The following is a 24,659-nucleotide window of genomic DNA, read 5'->3' on the forward strand; positions in this document are numbered from 1 at the left end:
TCTTCACTGAGAATCAAACCCAGGAGCTCTAGGTTCGGAAGCCAAGCGCTTAACCATTCAGCTACCACGCCCCCTCAATAACAATTTACATAAACTCCCAGGAATGTCTTCCACTAACAGGAACGACCCTTCCTGACCGGACTTCAACCTGACCAGACATCTACACTGCTTCTCACCTGCTGACCACTCTGGCAATGATCTCTTCTACAATTCAGACGGTTCTAACCTATCTCGAGTTCTGTTTCTCCATCTACTTAGCCGCAATCAACACTCCTCCATCCATATCTTTATATCTCGTCTATTAGAGTGCACTGGTGCGCGCTATATGCTTCAGTGTAGGAGCAGAGATATAACAATAGTCACAATATAATAATAATAATAATAATAATAACATTAATATAACATTAATATAACTTCCTACCTTGCGGTATCATGGCGTCAACAGGTCAAACAAAACAATAATATCAGAGATTCTTTCAAGCCGCAAACGTCCATTTTGTAGCGAGGGAGGGACCATTGTAGTTATTCATAGATTGTAGTTCTGATATTCGTGTTGAAAATATGGAAACCTGCTTTTTTTTTAAATGCCTGGCACCCTCGGTGGGCAGCAGCTAGGGCCGCTTCAGAATTTGTGTTTCTACACAAACTGTCTTCGTACTATTTATTTTTATTAAATTTCATATTTATGCCATTTTATCACTTTGGTGTCATCCCTTAATGGGTGTAAACTGGTGCTGTCCGAACCTCAGATCGCCGCCCCCAGTAACGCCACTGGCGTTTATAAGTAATGTATACTATTGAATAGCAGAAAACTTTGGCTCGAGAAATTGAGCCGATACCAGCATAGTTCCAAAAAGACGAATACGTTTAGTTATAACTGAATGTGTGTGTGTGTGTTTGTGACTGTGCTTGAATGTTTGCGTGTCCAGATTTGCGAAGGTCAATGCCACTGTGATTTACAGACGACATAACGTTTGCCAACCTGTTGACTTAGACTTGAAGTAGCACTTGACTTAAAAAGTCATAAATTGTTTCACTTATCTTGCCTCCTTCTTCTAGTCCGTGAAATTGTATAGTGGAACTTTTATTACAATTAGAATCAAACCACGCCGGTTATAGTGGAACTTTTATTACAATTAGAATCAAACCACGCCGGTTATAGTGGAACTTTTATTACAATTAGAATCAAACCACGCCGGTTATAGTGGAACTTTTATTACAATTAGAATCAAACCACGCCGGTTATAGTGGAACTTTTATTACAATTAGAATCAAACCACGCCGGTTATAGTGGAACTTTTATTACAATTAGAATCAAACCACGCCGGTTATAGTGGAACTTTTATTACAATTAGAATCAAACCACGCCGGTTATAGTGGAACTTTTATTACAATTAGAATCAAACCACGCCGGTTATAGTGGAACTTTTATTACAATCAGAATCAAACCACGCCGGTTATAGTGGAACTTTTATTACAATTAGAATCAAACCACGCCGGTTATAGTGGAACTTTTATTACAATTAGAATCAAACCACGCCGGTTATAGTGGAACTTTTATTACAATTAGAATCAAACCACGCCGGTTATAGTGGAACTTTTATTACAATTAGAATCAAACCACGCCGGTTATAGTGGAACTTTTATTACAATTAGAATCAAACCACGCCGGTTATAGTGGAACTTTTATTACAATTAGAATCAAACCACGCCGGTTATAGTGGAACTTTTATTACAATTAGAATCAAACCATGCCGGTTTTAGTGGAACTGGGTAGATATTACAATCGGAATCAAACCACGCCGGTTATAGTGGAACTGAGTAGATATTACAATCGGAATCAAACCACGCAGGTTATAGTGGAACTTTTATTACAATCAGAATCAAACCACGCCGGTAATAGTGGAACTTTTATTACAATCAGAATCAAACCACGCCGGTTATAGTGGAACTGGGTAGATATTAAAATCGGAATCAAACCACGCCGGTTATAGTGGAACTTTTATTACAATCAGAATCAAACCACGCCGGTTATAGTGGAACTTTTATTACAATCAGAATCAAACCACGCCGGTTATAGTGGAACTTTTATTACAATTAGAATCAAACCACGCCGGTTATAGTGGAACTTTTATTACAATTAGAATCAAACCACGCCGGTTATAGTGGAACTTTTATTACAATTAGAATCAAACCATGCCGGTTATAGTGGAACTGGGTAGATATTACAATCGGAATCAAACCACGCCGGTTATTGTGGAACTGGGTAGATATTACAATGGGAATCAAACCACGCCGGTTATAGTGGAACTGGGTAGATATTACAATCGGAATCAAACCACGCCGGTTATAGTGGAACTTTTATTACAATCAGAATCAAACCACGCCGGTTATAGTGGAACTTTTATTACAATTAGAATCAAACCACGCCGGTTATAGTGGAACTGGGTAGATATTACAATCGGAATCAAACCACGCCGGTTATAGTGGAACTTTTATTACAATCAGAATCAAACCACGCCGGTTATAGTGGAACTTTTATTACAATTAGAATCAAACCATGCCGGTTTTAGTGGAACTGGGTAGATATTACAATCGGAATCAAACCACGCAGGTTATAGTGGAACTGGGTAGATATTACAATCGGAATCAAACCACGCAGGTTATAGTGGAACTTTTATTACAATCAGAATCAAACCACGCCGGTTATAGTGGAACTTTTATTACAATTAGAATCAAACCATGCCGGTTTTAGTGGAACTGGGTAGATATTACAATCGGAATCAAACCACGCCGGTTATAGTGGAACTGAGTAGATATTACAATCGGAATCAAACCACGCAGGTTATAGTGGAACTTTTATTACAATCAGAATCAAACCACGCCGGTAATAGTGGAACTTTTATTACAATCAGAATCAAACCACGCCGGTTATAGTGGAACTGGGTAGATATTAAAATCGGAATCAAACCACGCCGGTTATAGTGGAACTTTTATTACAATCAGAATCAAACCACGCCGGTTATAGTGGAACTTTTATTACAATTAGAATCAAACCATGCCGGTTATAGTGGAACTGGGTAGATATTACAATCGGAATCAAACCACGCCGGTTATTGTGGAACTGGGTAGATATTACAATGGGAATCAAACCACGCCGGTTATAGTGGAACTGGGTAGATATTACAATCGGAATCAAACCACGCCGGTTATAGTGGAACTTTTATTACAATCAGAATCAAACCACGCCGGTTATAGTGGAACTTTTATTACAATTAGAATCAAACCACGCCGGTTATAGTGGAACTGGGTAGATATTACAATCGGAATCAAACCACGCCGGTTATAGTGGAACTTTTATTACAATCAGAATCAAACCACGCCGGTTATAGTGGAACTTTTATTACAATTAGAATCAAACCATGCCGGTTTTAGTGGAACTGGGTAGATATTACAATCGGAATCAAACCACGCAGGTTATAGTGGAACTGGGTAGATATTACAATCGGAATCAAACCACGCAGGTTATAGTGGAACTTTTATTACAATCAGAATCAAACCACGCCGGTAATAGTGGAACTTTTATTACAATCAGAATCAAACCACGCCGGTTATAGTGGAACTGGGTAGATATTAAAATCGGAATCAAACCACGCCGGTTATAGTGGAACTTTTATTACAATCAGAATCAAACCACGCCGGTTATAGTGGAACTTTTATTACAATTAGAATCAAACCATGCCGGTTATAGTGGAACTGGGTAGATATTACAATCGGAATCAAACCACGCCGGTTATAGTGGAACTGGGTAGATATTACAATCGGAATCAAACCACGCCGGTTATAGTGGAACTGGGTAGATATTACAATCGGAACCAAACCACGCCGGTTATAGTGGAACTTTTATTACAATCAGAATCCAACCACGCCGGTTATAGTGGAACTTTTATTACAATTAGAATCAAACCACGCCGGTTATAGTGGAACTGGGTAGATATTACAATCGGAATCAAACCACGCCGGTTATAGTGGAACTGGGTAGATATTACAATCGGAATCAAACCACGCCGGTTATAGTGGAACTGGGTAGATATTACAATCGGAATCAAACCACGCCGGTTATAGTGGAACTTTTATTACAATCAGAATCAAACCACGCCGGTTATAGTGGAACTGGGTAGATATTACAATCGGAATCAAACCACGCCGGTTATAGTGGAACTGGGTAGATATTACAATCGGAATCAAACCACGCCGGTTATAGTGGAACTGGGTAGATATTACAATCGGAATCAAACCACGCCGGTTATAGTGGAAATGGGTAGATATTACAATCGGAATCAAACCACGCCGGTTATAGTGGAACTGAGTAGATATTACAATCGGAATCAAAACACGCCGGGCTCAGTTTGATTTTCTAATTTTTAGACACCATTAGAACTTACACGTATCACTTACTTTTAAAATAATAACATAATAATTTAACAAGCAAAATAGAAAAAGCCATTAAAAAAATAAAGCTAATCTAAAGGGGAATAACTCTACCCTTAAAATTATATCTATTAATAATGTACAAGCTATTTCCCTTATTTAATATCAACCAAAATAATTAAATAATAATAATTAATTGACTGAGTATTTTTTTTTTATTGATTCATGTTTTCTTAGTTAAGAAAAATAGTTCAAAGTATCTGAGATGAACTCCTATTGAAAAATCAGAGCAGGAAGGACTCAATCCTCCCGTAGTGCTCTGGCAAGAAACTGGGCCGTTCGGCTTTAATGCCTCGTAGCTACCTACAAGTCGAGTGACTGCTCAGACACGTCCCTCCCTTACTCTCATAGCTGGGGACACTCATACAGATATGCGACACTGTTTCGACGCTCTCTCCACAGTGACGGCATCGGGAGTCATAGTTCGGGCGGAACCGGGTTGAAAATATCAATTTGATCGGAGAATACGTGAGGGAGAAATAACGTTAACAATTAATTAAGGGGACTAAACCAAACAAATTTAGCCATATATGTGAATACTGAAGTATTAGTTTTCCTTGTTGTTATCAAACAAAATAATGAGTTACCAGCAAGTAATTGTCTAATTGATTAATGTTTTGTTTATGTCAATGAATAATATTGTCTGTGGTTTATAATCTGAGAATGGGTGTGAAAGAACAGACAGACAGGTGATATAAGCTTTATAAAAATGGTAATGAAAATATGAATTAGAAATGCAGATAATAAATAAATAAAATTATTTTTATTAGGGCTTTTTCTATATCTTACTTTTTGTTGTTGTTGTTACAATTCCTTCAATCAGCTTACATTTTCTACATGGATGGAAATGTAGCAAAGGAAAGTGGAAGTTAGTATGAAGTTAGTCGGTAGCTCAAGTAAAAAAAAATATTTATTTAAAACCTAAAATTTCGTAAATAGTGGTGTAGCTGTATAATTAAGTTACTAGAGCTTCGCGATAATGTAGCGACTGTCGTGGGTTTGGTCACCGTACTGGTTAACGTTTAAAAAATGGTTTTATTTAAAGACATATAAACCATAAACGTTTAGTTTACTGTATTCTCTGAATATAAGTAGAATTGATTTATTGATATACATAATGCATTCACATTATATTACTAAACTTTGTAAAACTAGAATAAAAAAATTTTATTTGAGTATTTCATAAAAAGATGAAGAAAATGCGTTTTTTTAATTAGGTGGAAAGAGTTAAAGAGAAAATGTATTTTCTATTAGGGAATGTAAAGTGGCGATCGGTGTGAATCGAGAGTTAATTTCACTTCTTTTGCCATGACATTTGAACCTATTTTGTCCAAGCTTATATCAGCTTGTCTCGTCTGTCTCTTACAAATATTGTACACGTTATTTCTCCCACTTCCAACTCTCGAATCATGGAAGAAAGTTTGTACAATTATTTATTGCCCCTAACAAAACATAAATCAATAACAAAGAGATGATTTTGATCAATCATTCATAATTAATTAATTTTGTTTTTATACATAATATATAGGAAGAAAAACACACACACCATGCTAATGGGAGATAAGCCTTGTGTACACTAAGAATTGAAAGATAGCTAGAATGAGATGGAATAATTAAATGTTTATCTAAAGATTAAATCTAGGACTGTATGTTGATGTAGAGAATTTACCAAAGATTGTGTGTATGTTAATAAATCACAGAGAAAACGTTGTATTGGATTTGTTAATTAACATTGTCTTAATCACAATGTTCACAAATTATTGACCTTCTACGAAAATACATCGACTGGCATCAATTGTCTAGCCTTCATAACATAACATGTAAAAAAATTATCCGAAAGTTAAAAAAACAGATAATAATCAAAACACTATGTAGAAGACTCCCTTAACTCTATACAACATTATTTTCTAAAAGTAAGATCCAAAGTCCACTTTTAGTCTTACAATTTTTCTTTTATTAAATTATATATGCAAAAAGTTTCTCAAAAACGAGATTAACAAACCTTATCTATACACATAAAAGTCAATGCCCTAGCTAACAAACTATACAAATGATACATTTTCCCACGTGAGGGGGACGAAAAAAAAATGAGTCTATTATTACTTCTCTGGTCTTAGAAAAACTTGGCACCAGTCACGATCGCAAAGGCATCGGTTAAACTTCATCAAATAATATTTCTTTGAGTTCATTGAGTTTTTGTCAAATTGACATACAAATGTTTAGTGACACAAACCAATACTTTTTTTTTACTTCTGCTTTCTTTTTTTTTTTTTTCGCCGGAGAGTGTGGCCGGAGCATGTGGCCGGAGGGAGTGGCCGGAGCATGTGGCCGGAGGGTGTGTCAAAGAGAAGGTTTCCGTGCTATCCTTTGGGTGCTCAGCAAACACAACTCAGTTCAAATAGGTATTTAAATTCAAGCTCCCTCTCAGACCTTGCGATCTAGAGTGGGGGGGGGAAATGTTTCTAGTTTCTATGGCCGACGGTTAACCAGGGTTGCATGTGGCCAGCGCGACGACCAACCACTTTTACTTCCCAGAAGTTTGCCAGGTACCCATCATAGTCGGGGGCGAACTCAGGGGCGTCCTAAAAATCCCGAAGTTCAAAATCCAAGTGTTCACCGAGATTTGAACTCGAGGCCCGGGAGTTGAGACTAGGTCTCTTGAAACGCTAGGCAAATGGTTAGCATCTACTGACCTGAACGAAAGCGTTTAGTCTTCTTGAATGCAGTTGAATAAATGTAATGAATAGAAATAACTCTACACTAGAACTGTTTAAATCTCAGACAGATTTTACCCTATAACTCTAAAGCATGTGTATACAAATATATAAGTAGTTTCCTAAAAGGTCTTTAGGGCCCACGATGTAAAGACAATCTGGGACTGTCGCCAGCACAGCGACCAACTTTCGTCAGTTACCCATTAGAGCTTGAGGGAGTCGTAGGCGTCCTAAAGATCCCATGATTAAAAGTCCCAGAGTATACCAGGATTCGAACCTAGCGCTTTACCACTTAGCCACTGCGCTTCCATATAAATAAATAAATTATAATCTGAATTCTACAAATATGTACAGCGAAGTAGAATTCATGATACGTCTAAGGTCTATGAATGCATAAAACCCCGGGTGGTCGACTACAGCTACACTATCATTCACAAACGCAAGCACACACACACAGCGCCAATGTTATTGATATTGCACTGTGTCTAAATGTATACGCTTATTATGTATTCACATGAAGTCATGTCCCCACAATCAAATTACACATTTGTGACAATGTTGTTCTTTGTATGATTTTTTTTTTGCAACTGGAATGCAACAATGTTTCCTTTTATTAAAAAAAAAGATATTGTAAAGTTCATAATAACCTCCCTTAAGTTCATAATAACCTCCCTTAGGTTCATAATACCCTTTGTAATATCCGCCATATTATACATATTTTCCCACTGCCCTTTTTACAAAGCTTTTATCAATTCCCTTTGTCTATCTGTCTGTCTGTCTGGTAAAATGTTTGTACATGTTATTTTTTCCACACCCATTTTCGGATCAAGTTGAAACTTGGCATAATTATTCATTGGCATAGACACTACATGAGTCAATTAAAAAAAAGAGTTAATTAAGTACTGGTAATTAATTATTTAGTTTAATATCAGTAAGAGACATTAATCCTTCAGTATTCAGGAATATGGGCAAATATCTAGGGTTTGTCCTCTTAGATAATTGTACACACACCCATTCTCAGATCAAGCAGCAAATTGAAAAAATTTTTTATTGTACCTAAAAAACAACAACATGAATCTATTGAAATGTAAACAAATTAATTATTTTGTTTGATATTGAACAACATAAGAGAGCATCCTCATTATTGAGAAATATATGGTGTGGAGTTCTTTCCCTAAGATAAGCTTTTGCTTTTTTCTTTTTAAAGGATTTGATTATGTTTTGCTTTTTTTTAAATATATCATTCATAGAACTATTTTAGAGCGTGAGAGAGAGAGATTAAGAGAGAGAGAGAGAGAGACAGAGAGAGAGAGAGAGAGATAGATAGGTTGAGAGGTTTTCATTGCAGCGTTTGTATTTTGACAAACTTCTCATACAATAAAAGAAAATAGACAAACATAAACTCTGCTGATTCAAAGTAAAAACATTTTCCTTTGAATATAGTTGTTCAACCTTTTTCCAATAAAACACATCCGATTAATTATCATAGCACAGGGCTCGTCATCCTTCCACTTGTGACCTACGCCCAGATCATTATTGTGCAACGTTTTCCAAACCTGGGGCTAAATTTACATTTGAAAGAAAAAAAAGTTCCCCTTTTCAGACCATACGGGCAGATGAAGTTAATGTCATCTGTTTCTGTTTCTTTGGCCAACGGTTAGCGAGCAGGGTGTCATATGGCCAGCACAACGACCAACCGCTTTTACTTTTCCCATCTAATGTCAGGTACCCATTAGAGATTGGTAGACCCAGGTGCGCCCTAAAATTCCCGAAATTCAAAATCACAGACTTCACTAAGATTCGAACCCAGGACCCCAGATTTGGATGCCAAGCGCTTTAGGACTCAACACATAATAGGAATTTGATACGAACTTCATATCTGTTAGGAAAAAGGTTTGGTAGAAAACACTTTTCGCCTGGATTGGACCTTCCTATATAATGATGTGTGTGTGTGTATTTGTTTGTTTCCTAATTTGAGGTTCACGTTAGTTCCACACCGAATCCTAGTATATTTACACAGGTGGTCGCTTCTCAGGCTAGTTACACCTCGCAGGGCATGAGGACCTTCAAGTCGTCAACGTTGAACTGAATTAAGTAACTCGAATGTACTCCTATGGTCAGAACGTTGACACAGAGAGTGAAGCCCTAAAAGAATCACTCCTAAGTTTTGTGTACCTATCTTGAAATTAGAGGACTTGTAGCTTATAAAATAGAGTCGACAGAACATTCGCACAGTGTGTAGATCTAGATCTGAGGCTCCGACATACACGTTTAATAATTTCTTGAAGAAAAACGAAGCTTTGACCTAATTTTGATGTGGTGTAGATACGGATACATTTGTAAGGTAAGACTTTTTTTTATTGAGCATCATCTATTTGTAAATCGATCCACCCCAGTGGCGCTACGAGCCAATGGGGGGCCCTGGCCTGCTTTAGCTCATCTCTCCATTCTGATCTATCTTGTGCTTCTCCTGGCCCGGACTTTTGTTGTTGTAGATCCGCCTCTACGCCACAGTACTCGTGGTCTGCCTTTGGGGCGCCTGTGTTTTTGGTTTTTGCATCTATTGGTATAACTAGAAAAACAAAACTAGACTAAGTCAAAGTTCCCCTTGTAGTCTATAAGGCAGATCTGCTTCATCTGTTTCTCCTTGTAGTCTATAAGGCAGATCTGCTTCATCTGTTTCTCCTTGTAGTCTATAAGGCAGATCTGCTTCATCTGTTTCTCCTTGTAGTCTATAAGGCAGATCTGCTTCATCTGTTTCTCCTTGTAGTCTATAAGGCAGATCTGCTTCATCTGTTTCTCCTTGTAGTCTATAAGGCAGATCTGCTTCATCTGTTTCTCCTTGTAGTCTATAAGGCAGATCTGCTTCATCTGTTTCTCCTTGTAGTCTATAAGGCAGATCTGCTTCATCTGTTTCTCCTTGTGGTCTATAAGGCAGATCTGCTTTATCTGTTTCTCCTTGTAGTCTATAAGGCAGATCTGCTTCATCTGTTTCTCCTTGTGGTCTATAAGGCAGATCTGCTTCATCTGTTTCTCCTTGTAGTCTATAAGGCAGATCTGCTTCATCTGTTTCTCCTTGTAGTCTATAAGGCAGATCTGCTTCATCTGTTTCTCCTTGTGGTCTATAAGGCAGATCTGCTTCATCTGTTTCTCCTTGTAGTCTATAAGGCAGATCTGCTTCATCTGTTTCTCCTTGTGGTCTATAAGGCAGATCTGCTTCATCTGTTTCTCCTTGTAGTCTATAAGGCAGATCTGCTTCATCTGTTTCTCCTTGTAGTCTATAAGGCAGATCTGCTTCATCTGTTTCTCCTTGTAGTCTATAAGGCAGATCTGCTTCATCTGTTTCTCCTTGTAGTCTATAAGGCAGATCTGCTTCATCTGTTTCTCCTTGTAGTCTATAAGGCAGATCTGCTTCATCTGTTTCTCCTTGTAGTCTATAAGGCAGATCTGCTTCATCTGTTTCTCCTTGTGGTCTATAAGGCAGATCTGCTTCATCTGTTTCTCCTTGTGGTCTATAAGGCAGATCTGCTTCATCTGTTTCTCCTTGTGGTCTATAAGGCAGATCTGCTTCATCTGTTTCTCCTTGTGGTCTATAAGGCAGATCTGCTTCATCTGTTTCTCCTTGTAGTCTATAAGGCAGATCTGCTTCATCTGTTTCTCCTTGTAGTCTATAAGGCAGATCTGCTTCATCTGTTTCTCCTTGTAGTCTATAAGGCAGATCTGCTTCATCTGTTTCTCCTTGTAGTCTATAAGGCAGATCTGCTTCATCTGTTTCTCCTTGTAGTCTATAAGGCAGATCTGCTTCATCTGTTTCTCCTTGTAGTCTATAAGGCAGATCTGCTTCATCTGTTTCTCCTTGTGGTCTATAAGGCAGATCTGCTTCATCTGTTTCTCCTTGTGGTCTATAAGGCAGATCTGCTTCATCTGTTTCTCCTTGTGGTCTATAAGGCAGATCTGCTTCATCTGTTTCTCCTTGTAGTCTATAAGGCAGATCTGCTTCATCTGTTTCTCCTTGTGGTCTATAAGGCAGATCTGCTTCATCTGTTTCTGTGGCCTACGGTTAACAAGGGTGTCAAGTGGCCAGCACAACGCCCAACCGCCTTTACTTTTGCCCTACTAATGTCAGGTACCCATTACAGCTGGGTGGACTCAGAGGCACCCACAGATCCCGAAATTAAAAATCCCAGTCTGCACCAGGATTCGAGCCCGGGACCCCAGTTTAAAAGCCAAGCGCTTTACCACTCATCCACTGCGGCTCCAGACTATGTCAAAGACGCTAATAATTGAGCGTCCTTGTTACCAACTTTAAAACTTTAAAAACTACGCAAAACAGCAAGGTTTCTTTCCAGGGCTTTTGCAAAGTGAAATCTAAGCCTCTCAAGCCCTCACTCAAATGGAGTTTGATGAGGATGACCAACGTTTCAAAAATTGATCTGAAATCGGAAGAACTTTGAAAATTGAATTCTGCAGTGCTGCAAAAGTGAAAAATTCAAAAGCATTTGAACAAATCTTTTTTTATTCTGTACACCGGTTACACCAAAGTAGTAGCTATTTATAGTGTTTCTGTCATAGATGATATAATAAATGTAGCATAAATTATTGAATTTCGTATCGAATGAACTGAAGTTATAAAATATTTTTTTTCCTTTTTGTATGAGCTTATACAGAACTGACAGGTGACCTTTGACACACAGTGGCAATAAAATACAAAAAAAGGTGTGGGAATTGACATTGCCATGTCATATATGACAGGAAACTGGACAAGTCTAGTTTTATCCATGACATCTAATTCTCATTGGACTAGACATATTGTTTGTTTTAAACAAAAATATAAAAAGCTATCTGAAAAGCGACCACCCATAATTCTAAAGGGGTATATTGAACTTGCAAGTCTACAAGAGTTATTTATCGCTAGTTGGGATGTGATGTGCACCACAGTTTTGTATGCAGTTCACTGTCGACTTTAAGTCTTCAATTGTGTTTTCTTTGTGGTTTGCATAAGTTTTATTGACTATCAAATCTAGTTATAAAATGTAACATTATATTTTTATTCCTATATGCTTTAAACATTGTATTGGTCAGATTTATTGGATGGCTGCCAGGTCTTGGGGTATGCGCGATGGGCTGTCGTTCGGTCGGGTCCCGGGTTCATACCCTGCCCTCTGCTATCCCCCGTCGTCCTGCGGGAGGTTTGGAACAGACAGTAATTTCTTCAACTCTGAAGGAACGTCGAAACATGTGGAAAAAAAATTACAAACAAACAAGCATTTTACTTATTGCTTGTAGTTTTTTGGCTTTCTTTTTAAAACGAATGCATTTGTCTGTTATGATGCTGATAGTGAAATGATGTAGGCTCTAAAGAGACGTCAGACAAATATATTTCAAATTGAAAGAACAATCAAGCTCTCACATTTTGAAACGCTCCTTATCCTTCCTTAGAAACAAAAGTTCAAAAGTTAAGTTTACAGCCAGAAATGTTATCACATTTTATCCGATCCACTGTGACAAGGCCGGCCTTAGGCCGATTTGACATGTTGCTTCAAAATTAGGCCCTGCGCCTGACAATGGCCCCACAATGTACATTAAGCATGTCATTGTCTGTCATAGCTCTTGTCACAATCTTTTAAAGATGTAGTTTAATATATTTAGTGTACCGTACTATTGACGTTATTTTAATTAACTCATTGGCACCTATTGCGTTTGAGTTACATAGGAACTTTCCCTATTAACTCATTGGCAATTATTGCGTTTGAGTTACACAGGAAGTTTCCCTATTAACTCATTGGCACCTATTGCGTTTGAGTTACATAGGAACTTTCCCTATTAACTCACTGGCACCTATTTCGTTTGAGTTACATAGGAACTTTCCCTATTAACTCACTGGCACCTATTGCGTTTGAGTTACATAGGAACTTTCCCTATGTATGTTGTATCATAAATGCTGATATTGTTGGCCTCCTTCAGTCCTAGATTGACTATGGTTCATCTCAAACAAAGCGAGATGAAAGCCTGGGCATTGTTTATGGCCGAAACGATGTCGCCCACACAGCTCCTCCCCCCCCCCTCCTCGCAGCTGATGTGACCAAAGGAACGGAACATCCGACACAGTTTGGGATCAGTAGCGCCGCAGGCTCTGTTTGGCTGTAGCACATTGTTTCACAATCTGCCTGTATAATTATCTAATTAATAGTAATAATTGTTATTGTAAAAAAAAAGTATTAGAATAGGGGCCTCGCAAGCATACATTAAGCTGGGCCCGCAATTCGTAAGGCCTGCCCTTCGGTCTGACTAACTAGATTCGTATAAACTACAATGAATCACAGATTTCCAAACAAATTTGGCTCTGCCACCCCTTGCTTTAAGCCAACATTATATGACAATATACCATTTCAAGACCAGATTCAATAAAACTTAATCTAATGTTACCCTAAATTTTAATGGTAAAATATAACACATATGTAAGCATATCGTACTAATTCATACAAAAGCTTTAAAAAATGGGATTGGTACACAAAATTATTACAATACTATTCCATGGTCCAGAATTCTCTGCAATAAAATAACATATTCAAGTGTCCTACATTATCTTCAATCAGATTGTGATGTCGATCAGATTGTGATGATCAGATTGTGATGTCGATCAGATTGTGATGTCGATCAGATTGTGATGTCGATCAGATTGTGATGATCAGATTGTGATGATCAGATTGTGATGATCAGATTGTGATGTCGATAAAATTGTGATGTCGATCAGATTGTGATGATCAGATTGTGATGTCGATCAGATTGTGATGTCGATCAGATTGTGATGATCAGATTGTGATGTCGATCAGATTGTGATGTCGATCAGATTGTGATGTCGATCAGATTGTGATGTCGATTGATTGTGATGATCAGATTGTGATGATCAGATTGTGATGTCGATCAGATTGTGATGTCGATCAGATTGTGATGTCGATCAGATTGTGATATTCAGATTGTGATGTCGATCAGATTGTGATGTCGATCAGATTGTGATGTCGATCAGATTGTGATGATCAGATTGTGATGTCGATCAGATTGTGATGTCGATCAGATTGTGATGTCGATCAGATTGTGATGATCAGATTGTGATGATCAGATTGTGATGTCGATCAGATTGTGATGTCGATCAGATTGTGATGTCGATCAGATTGTGATGATCAGATTGTGATGTCGATCAGATTGTGATGTCGATCAGATAGTGATGTCGATCAGATTGTGATGTCGATCAGATTGTGATGATCAGATTGTGATGATCAGATTGTGATGTCGATCAGATTGTGATGTCGATCAGATTGTGATGTCGATCAGATTGTGATGTCGATCAGATTGTGATGTCGATCAGATTGTGATGATCAGATTGTGATGATCAGATTGTGATGTCGATCAGATTGTGATGTCGATCAGATTGTGATGTCGATCAGATTGTGATGTCGATCAGATTGTGATGTTGATCAGATTGTGATGATCAGATTGTGATGATCAGATTGTGATGTCGATCAGATTGTGATGTCGATCAGATTGTGATGTCGATCAGATTGTGATGTCGATCAGATTGTGATGTCGATCAGATTGTGATGATCAGATTGTGATGATCAGATTGTGATGTCGATCAGATTGTGATGTCGATCAGATTGTGATGTCGATCAGATTGTGATGTCGATCAGATTGTGATGTTGATCAGATTGTGATGATCAGATTGTGATGTCGATCAGATTGTGATGATCAGATTGTGATGTCGATCAGATTGTGATGTCGATCAGATTGTGATGTCGATCAGATTGTGATGTCGATCAGATTGTGATGTCGATCAGATTGTGATGATCAGATTGTGATGTCGATCAGATTGTGATGTCGATCAGATTGTGATGTCGATCAGATTGTGATGATCAGATTGTGATGATCAGATTGTGATGTCGATCAGATTGTGATGTCGATCAGATTGTGATGTCGATCAGATTGTGTCGATCAGATTGTGATGTCGATCAGATTGTGATGTCGATCAGATAGTGATGTCGATCAGATTGTGATGTCGATCAGATTGTGATGATCAGATTGTGATGATCAGATTGTGATGTCGATCAGATTGTGATGTCGATCAGATTGTGATGTCGATCAGATTGTGATGTCGATCAGATTGTGATGTCGATCAGATTGTGATGATCAGATTGTGATGATCAGATTGTGATGTCGATCAGATTGTGATGTCGATCAGATTGTGATGTCGATCAGATTGTGATGTCGATCAGATTGTGATGTTGATCAGATTGTGATGTCGATCAGATTGTGATGTCGATCAGATTGTGATGATCAGATTGTGATGTCGATCAGATTGTGATGATCAGATTGTGATGTCGATCAGATTGTGATGATCAGATTGTGATGTCGATCAGATTGTGATGTCGATCAGATTGTGATGATCAGATTGTGATGTCGATCAGATTGTGATGTCGATCAGATTGTGATGTCGATCAGATTGTGATGTCGATCAGATTGTGATGTCGATCAGATTGTGATGATCAGATTGTGATGATCAGATTGTGATGTCGATCAGATTGTGATGTCGATCAGATTGTGATGTCGATCAGATTGTGATATTCAGATTGTGATGTCGATCAGATTGTGATGTCGATCAGATTGTGATGTCGATTAGATTGTGATGTCGATCAGATTGTGATGTCGATCAGATTGTGATGATCAGATTGTGATGTCGATCAGATTGTGATGTCGATCAGATTGTGATGATCAGATTGTGATGTCGATCAGATTGTGATGTCGATCAGATAGTGATGTCGATCAGATTGTGATGTCGATCAGATTGTGATGTCGATCAGATTGTGATGATCAGATTGTGATGATCAGATTGTGATGATCAGATTGTGATGTCGATCAGATTGTGATGTCGATCAGATTGTGATGTCGATCAGATTGTGATGTCGATCAGATCGTGATGTCGATCAGATTGTGATGATCAGATTGTGATGATCAGATTGTGATGTCGATCAGATTGTGATGTCGATCAGATTGTGGTGTCGATCAGATTGTGATGTCGATCAGATTGTGATGTCGATCAGATTGTGATGTCGATCAGATTGTGATGTCGATCAGATTGTGATGTCGATCAGATTGTGATGATCAGATTGTGATGTCGATCAGATTGTGATGATCAGATTGTGATGTCGATCAGATTGTGATGTCGATCAGATTGTGATGTCGATCAGATTGTGATGTCGATCAGATTGTGATGTCGATCAGATTGTGATGTTATGTAAACCAATACGTTCAAAACAAAATCAGAACAAAATAAACTAGTAATAACACGAGGAATGAGGCGGGATCGGGTCGGGGGTTTATGTCAACATGATTATCACAACTATTTAAAATGATATAGGGCCCTAACGGAAAGTTATTCGTGCGTGTCGATGTTACAATAACGGTCACCTTTCACTAGTAGTCAACAGTGGTTGGTTTCTAGCTGTAAATGTCTGATATACTATTTAAGCAGATACATTTTTAACAAACAAAAGATATATTTAGACCTTGAGATTTTCATACATAGCGGATACACTATTAATATTTCTGGTGTATCCAGTTTGCCAATACAATCTATCTATCTATCTATCTATCTATCTATCTATCTATCTATCTATCTATCTATCTATCTATCTGTCTATCTATCTATCTATCTATCTATCTATCTATCTATCTATCTATCTATCTATCTATCTATTTATCTATCTGTCTATCTATCTATCTATCTGTCTATCTATCTATCTATCTATCTATCTATCTATCTATCTATCTATCTATCTATCTATCTATCTATCTATCTATCTGTCTGTCTATCTATCTATCTATCTATCTATCTATCTATCTATCTATCTGTCTATCTGTCTATCTATCTATCTATCTGTCTATCTATCTATCTATCTATCTATCTATCTATCTATCTATCTATCTGTCTATCTGTCTATCTATCTATCTATCTATCTATCTATCTATCTATCTATCTATCTATCTATCTATCTATCTATCTGTCTATCTATCTATCTATCTATCTATCTATCTATCTATCTATCTATCTATCTGTCTGTCTGTCTGTCTGTCTGTGTATGTGTTCATCCGTCTGTCCGTCCGTCTATCTATTTATCTATTTATCTATCTATCTATCTATCTATCTATCTATCTATCTATCTATCTATCTATCTATCTATCTATCTATCTATTTATCTATCTATCTATCTATCTATCTATCTATCTATCTATCTATCTATCTATCTATCTATCTCTCTCTATATATATATCTACTATTTATCTGTCTGTCTGTCTGTCTGTCTGTCTTGGGACATGCAAGTAGTTCAGGTATTACAGGTGACGCTAAGCCTTCGGATAATACTTAACACAACCACAACGCATACACATTTTATTGTCAATGAAATCACAATTACAGAATACTAATCCTCTTTGCTTTCACGTAGCACTTCGCTATTTCTCTAAGATACTTTTATTACATGTCTATAGATACAATGCTCATCCACATAGTCCAATAATATATTTTTTTTGGAACTCCCTATAAAAACAACAACAGTACTATAATTTGAACATTTAAACTCTTTGCTGATGATTTGGAAGTAATGGATTAAACGAAGTACAGCTAATTAATATGGCACTTTTGATATTAACAATTACAATTGGTATAATATTTGTTTTTTTATAAAAGTATTTTAAATTTTCGCTTGTTTTCTAGTCCCATTATGGTATGCTCAGTAAAACTGAATTAGAAAAGATTCTGTCTCTACTTAACATGCACTAGATTAAACCTTTCGTATAACGTGTTAAGACCTTGCGATGTATAGGACAGATGCAAATATAATGTTTCTGTGTCGCACGGTTAACGAGAGTGTCATGTGGCCAGCACAACGACCAACCGCCTTAACTTTCCCCCCAACTCATGTCAGGTACCCACTTAGAGCTGAGGGACACAGTGAGGCGCCCTAGAGATACGCGCAGGGCGTTATTATTTTCTCTTTAAAGGAAATTCTGTAATTTGTGAGAGAAGATGTTACATTCTACCAGATGTGTACATTCAAAGGAGAGCTCTGACTGTTCAATGGTATCAGTAGGTGCAACACCATGTCGTACATTCAAGGCACCTTGTCCCCTGAGTACACATAGAGTGTACACAGTGATACATGAGTGGGGTGAATAACTCAGCTGGAAAACTCTGTTGAATAATTACGTTTTAAACGACAGTTTGATACAAATGTCAAGATTATATTACAATACAATTACACACTAAAGGGAGAAAATCAATACGTTTTGGAAGTATGTGTGCTATTCTGCTCTTAATATGGCTATATAGTAGAATGAAATGTAAAACCTTCAGCTCTTTATAAGATTTAGTATTGCAGTATATAAATTCTGCCTTGTGTAATACGAAAATTTAGAATTAAATTCAATAAGTCTATGTAAATATAGTAAAAAATAAATTCAGGGTCAATGTATTTGTAAATATCATATTTAGTTCTATATGAGTTTTAAGTAGATAATTACTGGCAAATAGAGACAACATTATTACGAACGCAGTCTCGTTGGCCTATATTTAGACCTATGTACATTTATTAATAAAATGATTTGGTCTTCTCAAAGAATTAAGCCTTATATTTGTACATGCTTTAAGAAAATTGATCGATTCGTTCTTTAGTCCTATGTAAATTAAGCTCTATTTAAAGCCAGTTCTCCTTTAAGACCATGCGAGATATATGATGTTAAGGTCATCTGTTTCTTTCTGGCAAACGATTAACGACAAGGTGTCATGTGGTCAGCAACGACCAACCGCCTTTACAATCCCCAAATAAAGCCAGGTACCCACTAGTGTTGGGTGGACTCAGGGCGCCCTAAAATTCACGAAATTCAAAATTTCAGTCAAACTCAAACCGAGGATCTCAGGTTCGGAAGCCAAGCGCTTGAACCACTCAGCCACCGAGCCTATTTAAATTCATGCCTATATAAATGTTATCAAATTGAAGTCTATGTAAATTTTGTCCGATGAACATTTAGGCCTTTATAAAATAAGGCCTAAACAAGATTAAAACTGCAGTACTTAAATTCAAATCTATCATCTATGTAGACTTAGGACATGTACATTAGCCCTGTATTGTACCGATATAAAATTAGTCCTATACAAAATTAGCCCTATAGGAAATTGTACCTATATAAAATTAGGCCTATCTAAATGTTCCTAGCCTAAATAACAAGGTACTGGAGACAACGTTCCTTTTATAAGATACAAGATAAGAATGTATATGGGCGGGTTAGCGAAAAAATAGTAGGATACAGAATACTCTTTATAAGCCCCCCATTTGCTTATTTCCAAAACCTCCTAAAGATTAGGTCCATGTAACCTTAGCTTCCTATCGGACTTTATTCATGCAGACTTGGTACACGTAGGCTTATAGGCTCTTGTACTTGTAGGCTTAGGTTTAGGTAGGATTTTGTTCATGTAGTCGTTGGCTAAGTAAACTTTGGTTCATGTAGTCGTTGGCTAAGTAAACTTTGGTTCATGAAGTCGTTGGCTAAGTAAACTTTGGTTCATGAAGTCGTTGGCTAAGTAAACTTTGGTTCATGTAGGCGTTGGCTAAGTAAACTTTGGTTCATGAAGTCGTTGCTAAGTAAACTTTGGTTCATGTAGGCGTTGGCTAAGTAAACTTTGGTTCATGTAGGCGTTGGCTAAGTAAACTTTGGTTCATGTAGGCGTTGGCTAAGTAAACTTTGGTTCATGTAGGCGTTGGCTAAGTAAACTTTGGTTCATGTAGGCGTTGGCTAAGTAAACTTTGGTTCATGTAGGCGTTGGCTAAGTAAACTTTGGTTCATGAAGTCGTTGGCTAAGTAAACTTTGGTTCATGTAGGCGTTGGCTAAGTAAACTTTGGTTCATGTAGGCGTTGGCTAAGTAAACTTTGGTTCATGTAGGCGTTGGCTAAGTAAACTTTGGTTCATGTAGGCGTTGGCTAAGTAAACTTTGGTTCATGTAGGCGTTGGCTAAGTAAACTTTGGTTCATGTAGGCGTTGGCTAAGTAAACTTTGGTTCATGTAGGCGTTGGCTAAGTAAACTTTGGTTCATGTAGGCGTTGGATCGTAGGTTTGATTCTTTCATGTAAGCTTAGGTACATGTATGCTTAGGTTCACGTAGGTTTGATTCTTTCATGTAAGCGTAGGTACATGTAAGCTTAGGCTCACGTAGGTTTGATTCTTTCATGTAAGCTTAGGTACATGTAAGCTTAGGCTCACGTAGGTTTTATTCTTTCATGTAAGCTTAGGTACATGTAAGCTTAGGCTCACGTAGGTTTGATTCTTTCATGTAAGCTTAGGTACATGTAAGCTTAGGCTCACGTAGGTTTGATTCTTTCATGTAAGCTTAGGTACATGTAAGCTTAGGCTCACGTAGGTTTGATTCTTTCATGTAAGCTTAGGTACATGTAAGCTTAGGCTCACGTAGGTTTGATTCTTTCATGTAAGCTTAGGTACATGTAAGCTTAGGCTCACGTAGGTTTGATTCTTTCATGTAAGCTTAGGTACATGTAAGCTTAGGCTCACGTAGGTTTGATTCTTTCATGTAAGCTTAGGTACATGTAAGCTTAGGCTCACGTAGGTTTGATTCTTTCATGTAAGCTTAGGTACATGTAAGCTTAGGCTCACGTAGGTTTGATTCTTTCATGTAAGCTTAGGTACATGTAAGCTTAGGCTCACGTAGGTTTGAGTCTTTCATGTAAGCTTAGGTTCATATAGGCTTATATGTTTAGGCGACACTGAAGTCTAGTGTTAAGAATCTATCAAAGTATTGATGAGGGACCTAGCTTAAAGAGCCATTTTGGTAGTAAACAATAGAAAATATTTTTTTTAACTAAACAATAATCAAAATCATTTCTTCGACCATATTTGGGTGGGTTAATTTTCCGTTTTAAATGTATTATTTCTCTTTTTCACAAAAAAAAAAATTCGTCGCCTCATTGACAGAAGCACGAAGATCTACATCTACTTGAAGTATTTAAAAACACATCTGACTTTTAAAAAAATACCTAGTTAAAATTGTCGTTCGCTATCAACAGACTCAAGTGCTGCGCCATTCAATGCACCAACACTGCGCGCTATCCTACGTTCAATTCACAGCCGGTTTGAGTGGAATGTTTGTTTAGAAGAAACGAGATTCTAGTCGAAAGCCCGAATATGTTATTAAATAGTAATTTATCCCTAGGTGGCGCTTTTCACGCGTAACGTTAAAATAGGATATAGTACACGTCCATTGTGTCCATTATGTCGTAATAGTTTTTCAACCGTTTGTGCACTGCGATCTATTTATATCTCCGTTATAAAGAACGACAACCGGTAGACCTAATATAAATAAATATATTAATATTTAATACAAAAAAAATAGCCTTTTTGTTAAATCATATGTACAATTTGTTGTAAACATAAAGTCTTGACTGTTTGATAACTTGGAAGTATTTTGTTTTTAAATAAACGATTGTGTTATGACACAATAGAAAGACGCGTAGAAGTTTGTGTTTAATTGGGTTTTTCCGGAAGTGACGTGACGAATAATTAAAAAGTAAGAACGGAGATAGAGACCAACGGACAGGACGAAGGACGACCGGCTTGTAGCATAGATAGATTAGAGACGGCGCAGACTGTTCCCTTATTCTTTGTTATTCAATCAATCTATGAACTGTTCTGTTGAATGAGTCTAGTTCGAACTCGTGGCCAACATCGACATTTATCAACACATCTTTATAATACGTCTTCTACTTATATCCCCCCCCCTTTTTTTTTTCCAAGGCGCGAGACCTGTGACGTGGCAATGAGCTATTGATCTAACTGACCACAGGTTGTGACGTTGCAAGATAGTGTTCAGGCCTTCTATAACGAATGACCTCGGTTTGACCCACTCGCCACTTCCGCAGGCCGCCTCTAGTCTGTCTAGGTATCTTGAAGAATATTTAACATAAACATATTCATGGGATTTGACCATTTTGTCCGTTAGTTCCTTCAGCATTGGATTAACTGATTTTGTATCTCGCGTCTTTCATGCTGAGTGCGTTATGATCGAATGGGTATGTTGGGCAATGGGGTATCTGAGCGAACGGTATCTTGCTGCCTGTGGGCGCTAGGCAAACACAAACTCAATGAAAAAATTTCTGGTCTACAACGGGATTCGAACACGAGCCTTGTTGTTAGGTAAGTAAGAGGTTTAGGCCGCTTAGCCATACACCGTACGCTGTTTTGCATTACCAGCTTTCTTCAAGTACCCTGAAGCCTTATTGCGTCACACATGTCGATTCTATCGGGTGTGTGTATATTTCTTTTAGAATTTTTTTACTTTATAATAATATTAAATTATTATTATTATACATCTTAATATGTGTATACATATATATGTATCTTACTTATCACTACTTCTTCCACTTTGGCTAGCGGGAAATGGTATGAACATTTAACTTATTGTTACTTACCCTGTGCCTAGAACGAATAGCAACTTTCACGGTCGATACGTCACTGCATACTTTTTCACCAAAAAGTTTTTCTTTTTAAGTCTAACATACTAATATTTAAAAACTAATAATTGAACTTCCTTTTCTCTCCAGATGTTTTATTTACACACGTACTCTTCCATTTTCTCTTAACCTGTAGATTTCAATACATTAGAAGAAGTAAACAAAAAAGAAGTAATTAAACTAAATTGATATTTAGTCAAGTTTTTTTTCCAATAACGCGGAATATCTGTTTAAAATCTTTCTATTACTACTAGATCTAGACCATCATGCACTCCATATACAAAAAATCCTACATATGTTTTTGAGTACAATATGAATGCCTAAAGCAGCGGTTTTCAACCTTTTATGCTCGGCGACAACTTTTTACAATCCCCCACTCTGCCGCGCCCCCCCCACACACACACATACAGCAATATAAAAATAGACAATAACAATCTTAGGCGACCCCCAAGGGGGGCGCGATCCACAGGTTGAGAACCCCTGGCCTAAAGGGAAGTCGTTGACATGTGGATCCCAACTGTTGGTAGACAACTGAACCGATGTTCGCGTAACAAATCTTCACTAGTAAAACTAAAAATAACTTGAATAACTTTTGTTTTGTGAACAAAACTAAATATAACTTTTATTTATAATATAAACAAACTCGAGTTGAAATGAGAGGAAAGAACTGTAGTAGACTCTAGTAATAATATTCTTTAACAAAATCTCACTTTCTACAATAAAACAGCCTTTCAGTCTCACGCTCTAGAGTCGTCTCCCCTAAGACCAAGTGACGATAGTGCCACCTATGTTGCATGATTCACAACCTATCGCTAACATCTTCCCGCCGTCACCATATAAAACACAAACACACATTCCATAACAGAGTGGTTAAGCGCTCAGCTTCTGAACCTGGGGTCCTGGGCTTAAATCTCGGTAAAGACAGGGATTTTGAATTTCGAGATTTGTAGGGCGCCCCTAGGTACTTGACATTAGTTGGGAAAAGAAAAGACGGTGCTGGCCACATGACATCCTCGGTAACCTTTGGCCACAGAAACAGATGACCTATCATATATTAGGCTAACCAGACTTTTGATTATCGGCGCCTGGATTGTTGACAAGGTTGTGGGAGCTCCTTTATAACCCCGCACAATGCAATGGGAATACTCTCGCACCCCATTAGGCACTCCCACGGGAGTCATGTTCCGCTACCCCTTTGGCCTAGTCGTTTCCTCTTACTTTTCCACCCGGGTGCCACTACGAGGCAGAGTAGCATGCCGGGGCGCCATCAGAAAAGTTTGAGAAACACCGTGCCAATGTATACTCTGTTATTTTATTCCTTTATTATTCTCGTTCCTTTTTTATAATTATTATTATTATTATTATTATGTTAGAAAAGAACGAGTATTCATTCTCTGCCGCAGCCAGGGTCGAGTATCGTTAAAGGGAAAAAAATTCATCGTAGTCCCTTTATTAGTTTCCACCGAGGAATTTTCTGGTGATGTGGCAGGTCTGCAGAAGTAGCCTACCGCCCTCTAAGAGGCAACGAGAATGTTCCTAGGAATGCCATGGGCCTTGGAGGTGTCTGTGAGGTCAGTTGTTATTATCCCCTTGGTTGATATGACAATGGGGTATATTGTTGTTTTAGATAACTTCCATAAACGCTTAATCTCCAAGCCTAGGTTCCCATATTTTCGTTGTTTTTCCAAGTCAGTTTTTCTTAAATTATGAGATAGTGGTACGGTGACGTCAATAATGGTAGCGCCTTTTTCCTTTTTTATCGATGAGCAGCAGATCAGGGCGATTCAAATCTACCGTTTTATCGTCGAAATAGACCTATCCCAGTACAGTAGATCCGTAGACTCGAGAACCTTGTGGTGAGTATTTGTAATAAGGAGGAGTGGA

At 37.7% G+C, this 24,659-nt stretch overlaps 1 protein-coding gene across 5 annotated transcripts in view; it reads left to right on the plus strand.

Moving 5' to 3' along the window:
- LOC106060225 (uncharacterized) overlaps window positions 1–24,659 on the plus strand; it is a 65,656-nt gene that overhangs the window by 3,827 nt on the left and 37,170 nt on the right. The window contains exon 2 of one of the 5 annotated variants that reach the window (XM_056015669.1): window positions 9,226–9,549. The exons of the other annotated variants lie outside the window; for them this stretch is intronic. The gene's annotated coding sequence lies outside the window, so the exon portion shown is untranslated. The remainder of the gene's footprint in view (window positions 1–9,225; window positions 9,550–24,659) is intronic. 5 annotated transcript variants of the gene reach the window in all.

Source organism: Biomphalaria glabrata, chromosome 17, assembly GCF_947242115.1.
Source record: "Biomphalaria glabrata chromosome 17, xgBioGlab47.1, whole genome shotgun sequence".
In the NCBI taxonomy this organism is placed as follows: Eukaryota; Metazoa; Mollusca; class Gastropoda; family Planorbidae; genus Biomphalaria; species Biomphalaria glabrata.